This window comes from Cricetulus griseus (genome assembly GCF_003668045.3).
Source record: "Cricetulus griseus strain 17A/GY chromosome 1 unlocalized genomic scaffold, alternate assembly CriGri-PICRH-1.0 chr1_0, whole genome shotgun sequence".
In the NCBI taxonomy this organism is placed as follows: Eukaryota; Metazoa; Chordata; class Mammalia; order Rodentia; family Cricetidae; genus Cricetulus; species Cricetulus griseus.
In genome coordinates, this window is record NW_023276806.1 from 261,917,860 (window position 1) to 261,930,715 (window position 12,856).

At 46.8% G+C, this 12,856-nt stretch overlaps 1 protein-coding gene across 20 annotated transcripts in view; it reads left to right on the forward strand.

Moving 5' to 3' along the window:
• Pcbp3 (poly(rC) binding protein 3) overlaps nt 1-12,856 on the forward strand; it is a 185,403-nt gene that overhangs the window by 111,257 nt on the left and 61,290 nt on the right. The window lies entirely within an intron of this gene.

Below are 12,856 nucleotides of genomic sequence, written 5' to 3' on the forward strand. Positions count from 1 at the left end.
CAATTCCCAGTAACCCCCTTCTGCCATGTAACATCACAGGGACTTCTCAAGAAGGAGCTGCTAGAGCCTGTTTGGTGCTGCCTGCTTCTCATCTGTTTATTTTTGCTCAAAGGGTAATTTGTAGCGAAGTGCAAACTAATGCTTATTTCTAAATAATATGGCCTGGATTCTGTGGTGACTGTTACTTCTCATCCACACAGAATGTTGGTAGTTCTTTACTTGTTTTGTGATCATTTTCATCGTGTTAGAAACAGTGGAGGTAATGAGGGCTTTCAGGGTTAGCACTGACCTGAGACGTGACTGTAAGTGATGCTGGAGGGATTGAATGGCTGCAGGGTCAGCAGCCCAACAGTAACCAAAGTGGGCTCTACGCCAGGCTCCGAGCAGACTTGGGCCACACCTACAAGTGAGCGGCCTGGGCATCTGTCTGTTCTTAGGGGTGGCCATCCCGGGCGGATTTGACATTTGGGAAAAGCAGTGTTCTATTCAGAAGATAATGGGGTAAAGGAAGGGGGGGGGTCGAGAGGACATGGGTACATACATGTGTGTTAGTGTAAGTGTGCATGTAAGTGTGTATGTACACACATATACATGCTTAGTCACATGTTAGTGTCTCTGAATGTGAGTTCACATGGGTAGGAAGGAGCACATACACACATGGGTGTGGATGTAGGAATGTGTCTACACACACTTGTGTTTGTGCATGCATGTGTAGGCAGACACATATGTGTGGTCTCTGCATGTGTGATAATGTCTGTGTCTGTCTATATGCACACAGTGTGCGTGCTTGTGCTCACGTGTATATGTGTGCATGCACGAGTGTGCGTATGTGTACATACAGATGTGCACATACACTTGTCCCACTTGAGAAGGTGATGTTTCAGGAAAGGCGAGAGCGAGCGAGCTACAAATGAAGAGCAGCCATGCGGAAGAAATGGCTGGCTAGCGTGAAAGTGGAGGAATGCCAGGGGCCGTTGTGACCAGAGGACAGTGAGCATGGGACAGCTTAGCTCAGAGAGGCAAGCGTGGGCCCCTGCAGCATCTTGCAGCCTGAGTGAGAGCTAGTGCTTTCTGTAAGCAGAAGAGAGACCTGAGACCTGGTTTATTACAAAGTCACTATGCCTTCTGGGTAGGATAGAACCCAGGGTGTGATGAGAGAACAGTTAGGAGACTGCCTGCGCACATGTGAGAAGCCGTGGTGGGTAGAACCACGTGACGAGAACGGGTGATTGCCCCCTTTTCCTTTATCTGCTGAGTGTATCTGGTTGTTCTTTTTCCTCAGGTATGAAGTCCACTCTGGATGGCCATCTCTGGGACAGACCCCCCCCCCAACCTCCAGTGTCACTGCTCAAGGTGCCCTAAGCTTCCCCAGAGCCTGACACAAACAAAGCCCATGTTTGGCTACTGTTGACTTACTGACTTGGGGTAGCAGCATAAGGCTTACCACCACCTTCCCAGTGTAAGGCAGGTTCTCTAAACAGTGAGAAGCAATGTCTGTGACAAAGGACTTGAAGAACCACCAGGCTCTAGGTGAATAACAGGAAGGCCATCAGCCCTGAGGCAAAGCCGAAGAGAGACTTTCAGGCCGAGAGGCACCTGGCATGCAGAGAAGACAGGAAGTGTAGACTTGTGCTTGGTCTGCAAGTCTGTGTATGGCTGCAGACAGTACGGACCATTGAGGGAGCATAGGTAGACAGAGGAGAGGCTCAGGCCGTGGCCTGGGGGTCCCAGCCTCTGTAGAGTAGGGAGGCAGAGGAGAGTCCCCAGGGGTTGAGCTAGAGGGAAACTAGGGATGGGAGGAGCCTTGAGACAGCCTCACCTGCCAGGGTGAGAGGGTGGACTTGGCACAAGAGTCTGAGGAGTTGCAGGCAGCCGTGAGCTTTCTAGATTTGGGGAACAAGAGTGAAGTGTGGATGGGGTGGTGGTGATGGACTGGAGCTGTGACTCCATGGGTAAGAGTCCTTGCTGCTTTTACAGAACACCAGGGTTCAGTTTCCAGCACCCACATGGTAGCTCACAACCACCTATACCTCTAGTTCCAGGGAATCTGATACCCTCTTCCAGCATCCTTGGGCACTGCAGCCATGTGGTGCACAGAAATACATGCAGGCGAACACTCACAAACACATAAAATAAAAATAAAGAAAATTACTGAGAGCATGGAGACCCTACTCATAAAGCTGGGGAAACAGCATTGGACCAAACCAGGCCCTCTGAATGTGGGTGCCAGCTAGGAGGCCAAGGCAGTCTATGGGACCTCTGACGGTTTATCCATAGAGCACAAATGGACTTTGGGAGTCCATTCCCTATGGAGGGATACTATTGCAGTCCAGATACAGCAAGGAGGGCCTAGGCCCTCCCCCAAATGATATGACAGACTTTGAAGGTCCCCTGTGGAGGGCCTCACTATCTCTGGGGAGGAGTTGGGGGATGGGTTGGGGGGTTGGGGGGGAGCAGGAGAGGGTGAGGGAATGGGGGGATGGGTATGTAAATATGAGTAGTAATTAAAGAATTTAAATTAAAAAATGTGTGAAGGTAGAGTACATGTAAATGAGGGTTAGCAGGCATGGTAGAAAGCCACGTTTTAGAGAGTTTTACTCTACAGGGAAAGACAGAGGGAGAAGGAAGCTAGGTTTCTCCTGGAAATGGGAGAAGCAGCCACATACAAGCAGGAGGGAGAGGAGGCAGCCCACTGAGGCCAGCACTGCGTCCTGTGGGTACCACGGGGTCCAGCAAGAAAGTCCTTCCCTAGGGGTGCTATTGGCCATCAATCCAAAGTGAGAATGGAGAGGCATGAAGACAAATCCATGTTTGCAAAGTCAAAGACAGTTTGAGCTGTAAAGGATAAGTTTGTGAGTCTGAAGTTGTGAACAGACCAGAAAAGAGAGAGAGTTGCAACCTCGGGGCTGTGGGGCCTGTGTGTGACTCTGCCATGTGCTTGGTAGCTTTTGTTTTCCACTGGTGTTTGTACAGTTGCCTGGTTAGGGTGGTAAACCAGTGATGTTTTAGCAGGGGCTAGCTCCTGATTAGTAACAAGTGAGGAGAGCAAAGTGGGGCAAAGAGAGCTGACTGACCTGAGCAGGGGCAGCAGAGACCGAGAAGAGGGTAGCAAGAGGCAGAATGTCACACCTGGCTTCTGTCCCAATTGGTGGTGGTTGTAACTTAACCACTCTCAAAGTGGAAAACAACCGAGAAATTAACCCCCCCCCCCGACACACACACACATACACATATTTTCAAGTTAGAGAACAGTACTTGGTTTCCATGGTTATTGCTACACGGCAAGTGTTAAGTAGTGGCACAGGGTAATTACAGGCAACAGAGAAATTGCAGGATAAGTCTTGAATAAACACAGAGAAGCTACATGGGTTAGCCTCTGCTCCCAGGAGCATGTGCAATTCACTTCCCGGCCTGAGCTGCATATGGGGGCTGGGCCCTTGGACCTGTCACCAGCCCAAAGCCATGCACCTGGCCCTCTGCTTGTCCTTGCTTTATCACATGATTGGACGACCACTTCCCTTCTGTGCCTGGACCTCAAGGCAAGCAGCCCCCAGGCCCACTTGGCCTTTGTGGCACCTTTGTTAAGTAAGACTGGAAGTGGCTGTAGGGTCTTATGTAGTATTCAAGGCTGGGAATGTCGCCAGTACTTTAGGAAGGATGTTTAGAACCTAAAGATGGTACACACCAGTCTCCTGGTGATGCATTATCACAGGGAGATTGCGGAGAACTGTCACCTGCTGTCACCTTAATCCAAAAACCTTCAGAAAAGATGTAATTTAAGCCGCAGCTACAGTAGGGACAGGGGTGCCTGCAGTTAGAGGGCCAGGCCTATAGATTGACTGAAACAAATAATGCTTGTGAACATTGTAGGAAGTGTGGAGAGGCCATAAAGAACAAGAACTCTGATGCACGGAGGGGCAGGAGAGAAAAGGGGGAAATTTCACCACCCTGAAGTTCTCTTCGGCAAGCCTCTGAGGTATATACCCAACTCCCATTGAGAAAGTGGACTGTGGGTTGGGCCATGACTCCGTGGTGATACACAGCCCTGCTGTGTGGGAGTACTTTGCATCCTCCCCTCCCCAAAACATAGCTGTGCTAAGGCCTCAGCCTTCCCTGGACTGCCTTGGGCATCCTTATCCTGGCACCATGGTGGCCACATGGGACACCATCACATTGGAAACTTGTCACAGCTGTCTCAGTTTGGGCCTGTGTCCTTCTGAGAATGCAGGGCTTAAGGGTGTGGTTCCCCCCCCCCCGCTAGGGGCTTGGGGTACACGCATGGGGCGCTGGATGCTTCCCCTTACCCAGGGTAAATCAAGAGAAGGGAAGTGATTGGAGCATTCTGGATGTGTGGTAATAGTAGCAAGGAGGAGTTTGAAGCTGGACTATGGGAAGATGCCAGCAGGGTCATTTGAATCCCCTAGACCCCTTAATGCTTCAGACAGCCCGGCCAGTAGTAGACCATTGGAGTTAGTCAGTGTTCTCTAGAGTAACAGAGCATACAGAACAAATCTCATTCTCTCTGTCTCTCTCTGTGTGTCTCTCTCTCTCTCGTATCTGTATGTATAGATATAGATATATAAAGGAGATTTATTAGAATAGTTTGCTGGCTGTGGTCCAGCTAGTCTTACAGTAGTTATCTACCAATGAATGGAAGGTCCAAGAGTCCAGTAGTTGTTCAGCCCATGAGGCTGGATGTCTCAGCTGGTCTTTAGTATACACTGGTTTCTGAAGAAGTAGTCTCTAATGCTAGTGAAGGAGTGGACTTGCTAGCAGCACTAGAGCAAGATGGAAAAGCTTCCTTCTTCCATGCCTTTATACAGGCTTCTAGCAGAAGGTGTGGCCAAGATTAGAGGTGTGTTTCCCAGCTCAAAAGATCTGGATTAAAGGCAAATTTTCCTGTCTCAAAGGTGTAGATTAGAAGCGGATCTTCCTGCTTCAAATTAAGCAAAAGTCCATCACATGTGTGCCCTCAATTTGGGGTTTTAGTTCATTCTAGATGTAGTCAAGTTGACAACCAAGAATAGCCACTGTAGCCATACAGCCTGGCAGAACAGTGCTTACAGATCAGTGTAGAGCTAGGAGTGCTTGGAGAGAATGCTACTTGTTTTCCCTTTGTCACCAGTTAAAACAAATGTCAACATGCCTGTGATATGATAGGTGAAATGTACCCCACCCTGATCCTGCTTGCATGCAGGTAGGCGCCTCTCTCTGCCTTGCCTGTACATTCAGGAGCCAGGAGACCAAGAGAAGAACTGGCAGGGTGGCATGAAGAGACATCAAAAAATCCCCCTCATCTCTTCTTCAGGAACAATATCCCCTGGATAATTTTGCTTGAGGTACTGTCAACCCTGATTAGGAAAAGCATGGCCCATCTGATAACCAGAATAAGGAAGGAAGACCTGGCAAAGGTACGGTCACAGTGCTAGTGTGACAGTCACATGAATCAGTGACTCATCACTGGTTACAGACTGCAGCAGAGGAGAGAGCTTGGGCTGCTGCAGGCTACCCCTCAATCCACAGAACAGGAAACAGAGGTTAGGCTCTGACATGTGTTATCCAGAGTGCATTATACACATCTTCCTTTCTTCTCCCCTGTGCCAGCATCCAGTGGCATCCTGGTACCACTTGGAACTAAGTGAATGCATTCCCCATGCCTTTCTCTTGTCTCCTATTTTTACTTTAGGATTATATGAGGAAAACAAAACCCAATTTCCCTCATTCGGGTAACATTTTGCAAATTATAGAGTACTTTGCACACTCCTGAAAGGTGGGTATTTCATGGTCCCCATTTAGAACGAGGAGCCAGAATTGAGAGGAACTGAGTCAGGATTAGCAATGGGAGGGTGAGTGGGAGGGTCTCTGCAGAGCAGGCCTCCTGTGGCTGCAGTCCCAGGAGTGGGTCACCACCTCCCAGAGTGCATCTGTGCCAGGTTCTGCTTCTGTCTGTTGACCCAGAGTTGTAGGCAGGCTCTGTCCTCCAAGTGTCTGCCTTGGCATCACCTTCTGCTCAGACGCCCCTGGAGCCAGCACCCATATTGGACAAATGCAGCATGCTCTAGGACACCCAAAATTCCTTGCTGGTTATTCTTTGAGAGTTTTATATTTTATCTGCACAGCCACTTTTCCTCTTGGGAAAGTCACATTTTAAACATTAATTTCTAGGCTTTCTTCCATTTATAAGTTCTTACTTTTGATTAAGACATAGAGTTGTTTTATTCATTGCCGAGCTCTATAAATATTGAATGTTATAGTGGTTAATAAGACTTACCAACTGAATAGGATCTGGAGTCTCCTAGGAGACGAACCTTTGGACAGGTCTGTGAGGAATGATCTAGGTTAGGTTAGCCTCTGGCAATGCTTGGGAGAGATTATCTTGGTTAATCGTGGCAGGAAGGCCCACCCTAAAAGTGGGTGGCACCGTTCCCTGAGCTTGAGTCTAGACTACATAGAAAAGAGGAAAGCTGGCTAAGCACTGACTGAGGAGTCAATGTGGCCAGCCACCTGGACTTCCCGCCATGATGGACTGTACCTTGAATTATCAGCCTAAACATGCCTGTTTCTCCCTTAAGTTCTCTCTTGTTTATCAGGGAAATTTATCACAGCAGCTGAATAAGTTACTAATGCAAATAGTTTCTTGTAGTATTTATTATTTTACATTTTTATCTTCATCTAAAATTTATCTTAATGATGCCACAGTTCAGGATTCAAGCTGGAAAGCAGTTCTTGCTCAAAGCATTTCCAGTAATGATTGCTGAGCCCATGGGATTGATTGTAATAGCGGGCCAGAAGGGCAGAAAGGACTTGGGAGCAGAAGAGGGCCCACTGGGGTCAGAGTGACTCTTGTTCCAAACCAGAGCCCACACACCTGTGCCAGATAACCTGCCGGCCTTAAGAGATGTTAGAAGTCCTTTAGAGAGAGGGAAAATGATAAAGCCAAATTCAAAATTGTTTTGAACTAGATGAAAATGAAATCACAGTGATGAGAATCAATGAAGTAGAAAAAAAGATTGAAAACCAAGTGACTTCTTAGGCAGAGAGAGGAGAGGAGGGAGAGAGGAACGAGAGAGAGGGGGAGACAGAGAGAGACACGGAGAGAGAAAGATGGAGACAGAGGCAGGCAGGCAGGCAGGCAGGCAGGCAGACCAGGTCCCAGTTGTCTTTAAAGGCACCACTTCCCAAAGTGAGCACCACTTCCCAAAGCTGCCAACACCTCCCAGTAGAGCCCTTGGCTGGTAACCTGTCTAGCCTTTGACATCAGGGCCTTAGGAGGACATTTAAGATGAAAAGAAGCAGGCAAAAACCTACATAATATTCACAAAGTTAGTAGATCATTTCAGCAAAGTTCAATATAAGATTAATATGCAAAATAAGTCAGAGCCCTATATACTAGTAATGAACAAGCAGAATTAGAATTAGAACACAAGGCCATATTAGCACTACTCCCCAATACTTAGACAAAAGTGGCACACAGACAGACAGACAGACAGACACACACACACACACACACATACACAGACAGACACACACAATCTATATGAGGCAAACTATGAGAAAAAAAGCATGATAAGTGAACCAACGGAGAATTAAATACATGGAGAGATATTCCATATTTGAGAATTAGATTCAATATGGCACTTTGTTATAGCTTGATGTAGAGTCACCACAATACAAATAGACATGCTTACTAGTTATATTTTGTACATTGACAAAGTGAGTCTGAATTTTATTTGGAGAAAAAAAAAAACATACCTAGAGTGGCCCAATAGAGGAAAGAAGAAAACAGCAAAATGAAGTTACAGACCTCAAGACTTACTATAAAACTACAGTAATAGAGCTGAAGAGACAGCTCAACAGAGATTTGCCACCGAACCCAGTGGCCAGAGTCAAATGACCAGGACCCATGGTGGAAAGAGAGAACTAATCACAAACACACATCTGACCTCCACATGTGTGCCTTGGTATAAATATGCACAGAGTACGTGCACACACCCAAATAAATAAATCAATGTAATTTAAAACTTTAAACGACAGTAATTGTGATAGTGTTGTATTGGTAAAAGAACAGACAAGTTAATAACTGAGAAGATCTCAGTTGTAAGTCACGTAAGTATCATGGCACGAATAATAAAAACCCAGAGATAGATATTGGGGTTAAAGCTGAAGATCAGAGAAGCAAAGCAGCCAGCCACTAGAGAGTTCTCACCTCTACCAATGCTCAGACTGAAGGGGGGATCCCTCAAACCTCAGACTGATGTCGACTGCACTGCTATGCTACTCAGACTCAGACTGCCCTGAGCTCCTGTCTCCTTCTGTCTTATATTTCTCTCTAGTGCTGGTATTAAAGGCATGGGATCCCAAGTGCTGAGATCACTTTTGTGTGAGCTGTTTCTCTTTGGACTGGATCAATTTCGTGAAGCTCAGGGTGGCCTTGAGCTAACAGAGATCCACCTGCCTCTGTCTTCTGAGTGCTGTGATTAAAGCTGTGAGCTACCACTGTCTGGCATTTACGGCTGACTAGTGTGGCTAGCTTGGTACTCTGATCTTTAGGCAAGCTTTACTTGTTAGATCATAAACAAAATATCACCACAAAGTATAGCCAGGATCTTTGGGGAAGACACTTAGGCAAACACAACAGCTGGAACGACTGGAGTCCACATGCCAAAAAAAAAAAAAAAAAAAAAAAAAAAGCATTAACTCAAAATGGACCACAGGCCTAAATGCAAAACACAAACCAAACTTGAAAACATAGAAGATGGCTTTTGGTTTTTCTGATAAGATGTTAGAGTGCCAATTTATGGAGGAAAGAAGTGGTAAATTTTGTTAAAAGTTTTCTGCTTTATCCGAGTATGATGCTGTCAGGAGAGTGAAGATGCAAGCCCCGGGTTGAGAAATATTTACAGAAGATACATGTGTAACAGAACTGTTAGACAAAACAGAGACTTTTTAAAGACAGATACTTCACTAGAAAGGGTACAGATGTAACAAATATGTACGTATGTAACAAATATGTACATATGTAACAAATATGTACATATGTAACAAATATGTACATATGTAACAAATATGTCAAGATTTCCCACGCCATGTGTCATTAGACATATGACCAGTTTACAGTGAGCCGCCACAACATACCTGCCAGAAGGGCCAAAGTACAGAGCATTGGCAGCAGTACGTGTTAGCACAAATATGGAGCAATGAGAATTCATATTCTCTCTTTCTCTGCCTCCCTCCCTCTCTCCCTCCCTCCCTGTCTACCTCCTCTCTTCCATTCAGAAGCAAGCTGTTAATAGCCATTTGTGAAGAAAGAGTTGATCAGTTTCTTACAAATGACACATTCTCATATTTTATGGTCCCCCAGTTATACTCCTTGATAGCTACCCAAATTTGTTGAAAAGTTATGTCCACACAGAAGTGGGTACATGGATGTTTACAGCAGCCTCATTCATAACTGCCAAAACTTTGGATGCAACAAGGTGTACTGCAATGGGTGAAGGCATAAATAAGTAAATGATGGTAATTCAGATAATACAACATTCAGCTCTAAAGAGAATTGAGTGACCATGAGAAGACATGAGAAATCAGAAGTAGTTATTAGTGGGTGAAAGCTGATTCCAATACACCAAAGACCATATGATTCCAACCGCATGGAGTTTTAGAAAAAGCTTAACTGCAGAAACAACAAAGATGAATGACTGCCAACAGGTTGAGGGTTTGGGAAAGCAGGGTGGAGAGATGACAAAGGTTTTTTAGTGGAGTGAAAATCGTTTGTGTGATGCTCTAAGAGTGGCTACACATCATTATTCCTTTGCCCGATGCCAGAGAATATACAACTAGCATAAACCCTGATGTAAACTGTTTTTCATGAGAGTGATGTGTCACGCTTGGTGTAGCAGTTATAACAAGTGAACTCTGGTGGGTGATGTTGGTAACGGAGGGGACTGTGAGTATGACATGGTACATGGCTAATCAGTTGCTTGTGAGCCTAAAACTAATCTTTAAAAGTCTATTAAAACACCGGATGGTGGTGGCGCACAACTGTAATCTCAGTACAAGTGGATCTCTGAGTTCAAAGCCAGGGTGCTCTACAGAGCCAGTTTCAGGATAGCCAGGACTACATGGAGAAACCCTATCTTAAAACACAGCAACCCGCCCCCCCAAACAAAACAAAACAAAAACCCAGAAAGAAAAGAAAAGGCTCTATTAAAATAACAAAAGCAATCAGCGTTCCCGAATACTGGCTTGTGGTAGAGCAAGAAGGTAGCCGTTGTGTATTGTGGTTTTCCCACAAAGAGAAACTCTTCTGATGCTGTTCATTGATGGGCCTGAGAAGGCTGACGGTGTGGTACATCACTCATGCTGGCACAGTAAAGAGACCACATCTTTCTCAGCACTACCAATGGGGCTAGCACTTGGTTGGTGGAGGTGGGCGGGTGGGTATGTCATAGACTTGTCCATCCACTTAAGTAGAATGGGGTGGGGTGGTCAAGGGGTTAAACTGCTTTGTGACCTTCAGTCCTTGACTGCAAGCTGACTCCACCATCTTCCCAGACTCTATTTGTCTGGGTGACAGTGGTTCTCAGAAACCCTACATGATCTTTTTCCTGTCCAAGACTCAGGGAAAAAAAACCAAAGTGATGGTTCTGGCACCTGTCAAGTGTCTCCACCCCAGTTATGTGATAAGTAACTGGTGAAAATGTCCAGTTTGTCACTTGACAGCGCAATGACCCCTGTGAAGCAGACTGGGGCAAGGGTTCCACTTATTACTGGGGTTCATGATATTGTTTAGGTCCCCTGAAATGGGCAGAGCTAGGCCTAGAATCTGGTAGTCTCTGAAGGGCTGCATTTACTGATTTCCGCTTGCTGCTTTCGGCCCTTTGGGGAAGGATTGGGAGAATGCTTCTTACACATTGTCAGGCTGTAGGTCTTCCACAGCACCCAGCTCCCTGTCAGCCTCCCTTGCAATCGTCACTCTGCTTAGCGGTCAGCTTACAGCCTGGACAAGAAGCCCTATTCTTCTTGACTGAGTTCCTAACACCCATTTCCAGCACTCCTTGTCATGTATCTTAACCTTGAGGCCGTCATGGCCACAGGGCTGTGGGCCAGCACACCCTGCTGACCCACGCAGGGCTGGCTGTCAGAACATTGCACCCTCCTATATCCCATTTTGCCACTTGGTCTTTGATGCCTTGAAACCCCCAACCCCAAACTGGCACTCAGGAGTTCAACCCTGTTTGTAACAAGATGGCCTTGATGTCATACACAGAGCACAAGCCTCTGAAAGTGAACTGTGTCACAGAAAAGTGTTGCTGATCCAGGAAAGTGGTAACAGGCAATGGGCACTGTCTGAAGTCACACAAACACTGTGACACCCTGTCGCCATGAATTAGAGTCAGGCCAGCACACACTTTCTAGACTAGGCTGGAAAGAAATAGTTTCCGTTTTGTGGTGTAGTTCACGTCTGCCTTGGGAGCTAGAAATAGCTATGGACAATAACATGAGCAAGCGTGGGTGATTCCTGTTGGTATTAGAGTTATAGAAGCAGGTTCTGGGAGGGCTTGGCACTGGGCAACAGCCAAAGTCCTGCACACATTTTAGTCTTTGAGGACATGGTGTGCTCCATCAAGCCATGGTCCTCTGCTGCCACCTAGTGACACTGATTTCACATACTCGATGGCATACTTTATTTTCATATTTGGGCTTCATCATCAAGGGGAAGCATCCAGATTATGTGTGCCTTTCTGTATGGAAGTTCTGTTGGCCATACCACCCAGACTACAGCAGCCAGCCTTCTTTGGAGAGGCTGGAGCTGCATCTGGGTCTAGCACCCCCCATGCACAGGGCACAGATCTAAGTTATAGCTGTGACCTGTGTAATTCTCCATGTAGACTCCCTAGTGTGTTCTGTCCATCAGCCTGCATCTGTATCTCAGTTGGCTTGAGTTCTCCATGTTTCTGAACCAGAGTCCTGTCTTCAGAAAGGCTTGGTGTGCTTCTTTAGCTGTGTTGCCGCCCTGGCTCCCTCTCTTCACCGAGCTCCAAACTGGACCTTGTCCCTGACCGGGGTAAGCGGGAAGAAAGTTCACTCAGTGAAAGTTCATTCCTTAGATGTCTTTCCTATGGGGTCTCTGCCAGAAATCATGTTCTGTTGCAAGAGGACCAGTCCCTCTTCACAGCTCATAGGGAACAGCTCTTGAGATTCCCGCCCAGGCTGACTCCCTAAGATGCTCATGGCCGTGTGGCCCAGGCTCATCACTCATCTCAACCTCACACATGCTTGTGTGTGCAGCCTGTGCTTGTTGTCCTTTCCTGAGTCCCCCAGGACTCCCCACTTCCTGTGCTTCTTGTCCTAATGAAATTCCTACCCAGGCATAAGTGGGTTAAGCCAGCTGCCTACCGGCTCCCTGGTAATGGAAGAGCCCCTCGGCGAGCTGGAGTGGGAACAGCTTCATCATTAGACTGTGTGACCAACATTTCTTGATTCCAAATGTGCCATGGTTGCGGGAGCCAAGAAGTGTGTCTGCCTATGTTCATCTAGCCCCCAACTTTTCTACAAGCCTGTGGCTAGACTCTGGGATGAGGGTGCATGGGATGCCGTTGTGGGTCCTCACATTCTGAGACCGCAAACATTTGGGGGTGCCTGAGGAGAAAGGAGAAGGTGCATACCTTTCTCAGAGCTTGTGAGTTGCACCTAATTGACCACCTGGCTCAGCAGTGACCTCTTCCCCACGATTCCCTTCTCACCAGCCTGTCGCATGACTCCCACTCTTTAGGTCATCTCTGGGCTTTGTGTATCTACTTTCAAATCTGATGAGCTGAAAGCATCAGGTGGCCCTGCTAGCCATGTCTGGTGAGCA